Raw genomic sequence first — 6,000 nt, forward strand, 5'->3', positions numbered from 1 at the left:
TTTCTGGGTCTGAGTTGGTTTTGCCTTCTTCCTTCCCAAATTTTGTATTCTGATGCAATACAAGCAAAATTTTGGACAGAGTAGCCATTATGAAAGAAAAAAAAAACACAGCATTTTTACCATTCAGGATTAGAAATCCATAGGCAACACAACCAAGATGAGATTCTGTGTTTTGGAAAATGACATGGAACGCTTCTGCTGAGGTGACAGATTCTAATTCCCTCCAAATGGAGTGTGAGAGCGATTTTGAGGTGAATTCAATCAGAATTCCAAAGTCAGTCTGTGGAAGGGGGGGATGAATCTGGAAACAGCCAGTTTCTTTGTGTCTAAATCCTGCCAAATATCACAAAGGACTCTTGCATTTCTTTGGCTTTTTCACATTTCCCTTATTTATCATGGTTTGTAATGAATTTTCTGATGTGAGCTTTGGTTTTGAGGCTGGCATATTGAGTTCAGGGCACAAGAGGAAGGTTCTTTTTCAATCAGGGCACAGCTGTTGGCTTGCTCCACTTCTGGCTTGCTGTCATTGTTTTGGGTGCCTCAGCTGATTTGTGGTTTCTTGTGTGGCAATTTCCTAAATGTTTTTGGGGTCTGAGTTGGTTTTGTCTTCTTCCTTCCCAAATTTTGTATTCTGATGCAATACAAGCAAAATTTTGGACAGAGTAGCCATTATGAAAAAAAAAAAAAAACACAGCAAATTGACCTTTCAGGATTAGAAATCCATAGGCAACACAACCAAGATGAGATTCTGTGTTTTGGAAAATGACATGGAACGCTTCTGCTGAGGTGACAGATTCTAATTCCCTCCAAATGGAGTGTGAGAGCGATCTTGAGGTGAATTCAATCAAAATTCCAAAGTCAGTCTGTGGAAGGGGGGGATGAATCTGGAAACCGCCAGTTTCTTTGTGTCTAAATCCTGCCAAATATCACAAAGGACTCTTGCATTTCTTTGGCTTTTTTCTCTTTTTTCTTATTTATCATGGTTTGTAATGAATTTTCTGATGTGAGCTTTGGTTTTGAGGCTGGCATATTGAGTTCAGGGCACAAGAGGAAGGTTCTTTTTCAATCAGGGCACAGCTGTTGGCTTGCTCCACTTCTGGCTTGCTGTCATTGTTTTGGGTGCCTCAGCTGATTTGTGGTTTCTTGTGTGGCAATTTCCTAAATGTTTTCGGGGTCTGAGTTGGTTTTGTCTTCTTCCTTCCCAAATTTTGTATTCTGATGCAATACAAGCAAAATTTTGGACAGAGTAGACATTATGAAAGAAAAAAAAAAAACACAGCAAATTGACCTTTCAGGATTAGAAATCCATAGGCAACACAACCAAGATGAGATTCTGTGTTTTGGAAAATGACATGGAACGCTTCTGCTGAGGTGACAGATTCTAATTCCCTCCAAATGGAGTGTGAGAGCGATTTTGAGGTGAATTCAATCAAAATTCCAAAGTCAGTCTGTGGAAGGGGGGGATGAATCTGGAAACAGGCAGTTTCTTTGTGTCTAAATCCTGCCAAATTTCACAAAGGACTCTTGCATTTCTTTGGCTTTTTCACATTTCCCTTATTTATCATGGTTTGTAATGAATTTTCTGATGTGAGCTTTGGTTTTGAGTCTGGCATATTGAGTTCAGGGCACAAGAGGAAGGTTCTTTTTCAATCAGGGCACAGCTGTTGGCTTGCTCCACTTCTGGCTTGCTGTCATTGTTTTGGGTGCCTCAGCTGATTTGTGGTTTCTTGTGTGGCAATTTCCTAAATGTTTTCTGGGTCTGAGTTGGTTTTGCCTTCTTCCTTCCCAAATTTTGTATTCTGATGCAATACAAGCAAAATTTTGGACAGAGTAGCCATTATGAAAGAAAAAAAAAACACAGCAAATTTACCATTCAGGATTAGAAATCCATAGGCAACACAACCAAGATGAGATTCTGTGTTTTGGAAAATGACATGGAACGCTTCTGCTGAGGTGACAGATTCTAATTCCCTCCAAATGGAGTGTGAGAGCGATTTTGAGGTGAATTCAATCAGAATTCCAAAGTCAGTCTGTGGAAGGGGGGGATGAATCTGGAAACAGCCAGTTTCTTTGTGTCTAAATCCTGCCAAATATCACAAAGGACTCTTGCATTTCTTTGGCTTTTTCACATTTCCCTTATTTATCATGGTTTGTAATGAATTTTCTGATGTGAGCTTTGGTTTTGAGGCTGGCATATCGAGTTCAGGGCACAAGAGGAAGGTTCTTTTTCAATCAGGGCACAGCTGTTGGCTTGCTCCACTTCTGGCTTGCTGTCATTGTTTTGGGTGCCTCAGCCGATTTGTGGTTTCTTGAGTGCCAATTTCCTAAATGTTTTCTGGGTCTGAGTCGGTTTTGCCTTCTTATTCCCAAATTTTGTATTCTGATGCAATACAAGCAAGATTTTGGAGAGTAGCCATTATGAAAGAAAGAAAAAAAAAAAAAAACCCAGCGCATTGCCCTTTCAGGATTAGAAATCTACAGGCAACATGACCAAGATGAGTTTCTGTGTTTTGGAAAATGACATAGAACGCTTCTGCTGAGGGGACAGATTCTAATTCCCTCCCAAATGAGTGTGACTGCGATTTTGAGGTGAATTCAATCAGAATTCCAAAGTCAGTCTGTGGAAGGGGGGGATGAATCTGGAAACAGCCAGTTTCTTTGTGTCTAAATCCTGCCAAATATCACAAAGGACTCTTGCATTTCTTTGGCTTTTTCACATTTCCCTTATTTATCATGGTTTGTAATGAATTTTCTGATGTGAGCTTTGGTTTTGAGGCTGGCATATTGAGTTCAGGGCACAAGAGGAAGGTTCTTTTTCAATCAGGGCACAGCTGTTGGCTTGCTCCACTTCTGGCTTGCTGTCATTGTTTTGGGTGCCTCAGCTGATTTGTGGTTTCTTGTGTAGCAATTTACTAAATGTTTTCGGGGTCTGAGTTGGTTTTGTCTTCTTCCTTCCCAAATTTTGTATTCTGATGCAATACAAGCAAGATTTTGGACAGAGTAGCCATTATGAAAGAAAAAAAAAAACACAGCAAATTGACCTTTCAGGATTAGAAATCCATAGGCAACACAACCAAGATGAGATTCTGTGTTTTGGAAAATGACATGGAACGCTTCTGCTGAGGTGACAGATTCTAATTCCCTCCAAATGGAGTGTGAGAGCGATCTTGAGGTGAATTCAATCAGAATTCCAAAGTCAGTCTGTGGAAGGGGGGGATGAATCTGGAAACAGCCAGTTTCTTTGTGTCTAAATCCTGCCAAATATCACAAAGGACTCTTGCATTTCTTTGGCTTTTTTCTCTTTTTTCTTATTTATCATGGTTTGTAATGAATTTTCTGATGTGAGCTTTGGTTTTGAGGCTGGCATATTGAGTTCAGGGCACAAGAGGAAGGTTCTTTTTCAATCAGGGCACAGCTGTTGGCTTGCTCCACTTCTGGCTTGCTGTCATTGTTTTGGGTGCCTCAGCTGATTTGTGGTTTCTTGTGTGGCAATTTCCTAAATGTTTTCGGGGTCTGAGTTGGTTTTGCCTTCTGCCTTCCCAAATTTTGTATTCTGATGCAATACAAGCAAGATTTTGGACAGAGTAGCCATTATGAAAGAAAAAAAAAAACACAGCAAATTTACCATTCAGGATTAGAAATCCATAGGCAACACAACCAAGATGAGATTCTGTGTTTTGGAAAATGACATGGAACGCTTCTGCTGAGGTGACAGATTCTAATTCCCTCCAAATGGAGTGTGAGAGCGATTTTGAGGTGAATTCAATCAGAATTCCAAAGTCAATCTGTGGAAGGGGGGGATGAATCTGGAAACAGCCAGTTTCTTTGTGTCTAAATCCTGCTAAATATCACAAAGGACTCTTGCATTTCTTTGGCTTTTTTCTCTTTTTTCTTATTTATCATGGTTTGTAATGAATTTTCTGATGTGAGCTTTGGTTTTCAGACTGCAATATAGAGTTCAGGGCACCGGAGGAATGGTCTTTTTCAAACAGGGCACAGCTGTTGGTGTGCTCCAATTCTGGCTATTGTCTTTGTTTTGGGTGCCTCAGCTGAAATTTGGTTTCTTGAGTTTCACTGCGATTGTCAGTTTAATTCAGTCAGAATTCCACAGGCAGTCAGCTTTAGTGATGGATGAATCTGGGAACAGCCGGTTTCCTTGCAACTAAATCAAACCCAATATCATTATGGATTCTTGCATTTTTTTGGCTTTTTTCTCTTTTTTCTTATTTATCATGGTTTGTAATGAATTTTCTGATGTGAGCTTTGGTTTTGAGGCTGGCATATTGAGTTCAGGGCACAAGAGGAAGGTTGTTTTTCAATCAGGGCACAGCTGTTGGCTTGCTCCACTTCTGGCTTGCTGTCATTGTTTTGAGTGCCTCAGCCGATTTGTGGTTTCTTGTGTGGCAATTTCCCAAATGTTTTCAGGGTCTGAGTTGGCTTTGCCTTCTTCCTTCCCAAATTTTGTATTCTGATGCAATGCAAAGAAGAGTTTGTACAGAATAGCCATTATGAAAGAAAAAACACAACAAATAGGCGTTTGAAGCTTAGAAATCTACAGGTAACATGACCAAGGTGAGTTTTTGTGTTTTGGAAAATAAAATGGAACACTTTGGCTGAGGTGACAGATATTAATTGCCTCCAAACTGAGTTTCACTGTGATTTTCAGGTTAATTCAGTCAGAATTCCACAGGCTGTCAGCTGGAGGGGTGGATGTATCTGGGAACAGCCGGTTTCCTAGCGACTAAATCAAGCCCTATATCATTATGGATTCTGGAATTTTTTTGGCTTTTTTCTCTTTTTTCTTATTTATCATGGTTTGTCATGAATTTTCTGATGTGAGCTTTGGATTTCAGGCTGGCATATTGAGTTCAGGGCACAAGAGGATGGTTCTTTTTCAATCAGGGCACAGCTGTTGGCTTGCTCCACTTCTGGCTTGCTGTCATTGTTTTGGGTGCCTCAGCTGATTTGTGGTTTCTTGTGTGGCAATTTCCTAAATGTTTTCGGGGTCTGAGTTGGTTTTGCCTTCTTCCTTCCCAATTTTTGTATTCTGATGCAATACAAGCAAGATTTTGGACAGAGTAGCCATTATGAAAGAAAAAAAAAAAAAACACAGCAAATTGACCTTTCAGGATCAGAAATCCATAGGCAACACAACCAAGGTGAGATTCTGTGTTTTGGAAAATGACATGTAACGCTTCTGCTGAGGGGAAAGATTCTAATTCCCTCCAAATGGAGTGTGAGAGCGATTTTGAGGTGAATTCAATCAGAATTCCAAAGTCGGTCTGTGGAAGGGGGGGTTGAATCTGGAAACAGCCAGTTTCTTTGTGTCTAAATCCTGCCAAATATCACAAAGGACTCTTGCATTTCTTTGGCTTTTTCACATTTCCCTTATTTATCATGGTTTGTAATGAATTTTCTGATGTGAGCTTTGGTTTTGAGTCTGGCATATTGAGTTCAGGGCACAAGAGGAAGGTTCTTTTTCAATCAGGGCACAGCTGTTGGCTTGCTCCAATTCTGGCTTGCTGTCATTGTTTTGGGTGCCTCAGCTGATTTGTGGTTTCTTGAGTGCCAATTTCCTAAATGTTTTCTGGGTCTGAGTCGGTTTTGCCTTCTTATTCCCAAATTTTGTATTCTGATGCAATACAAGCAAGATTTTGGAGAGTAGCCATTATGAAAGAAAAAAAAAAAAAAGCGCATTGCCCTTTCAGGATTAGAAATCTACAGGCAACACGACCAAGATGAGTTTCTGTGTTTTAGAAAATGACATAGAACGCTTCTGCTGATGGGACAGATTGTAATTCCCTCCAAATGGAGTGTGAGAGCGATTTTGAGGTGAATTCAATCAGAATTCCAAAGTCAGTCTGTGGAAGGGGGGGATGAATTTGGAAACAGCCAGTTTCTTTGTGTCTAAATCCTGCCATATATCACAAAGGACTCTTGCATTTCTTTGGCTTTTTCACATTTCCCTTATTTATCATGGTTTGTAATGAATTTTCTGAT

The sequence above is a fragment of the Oryctolagus cuniculus genome, chromosome 18 (genome assembly GCF_051225735.1).
Source record: "Oryctolagus cuniculus isolate XC-2025 breed Fujian yellow rabbit chromosome 18, ASM5122573v1, whole genome shotgun sequence".
NCBI lineage: Eukaryota > Metazoa > Chordata > Mammalia > Lagomorpha > Leporidae > Oryctolagus > Oryctolagus cuniculus.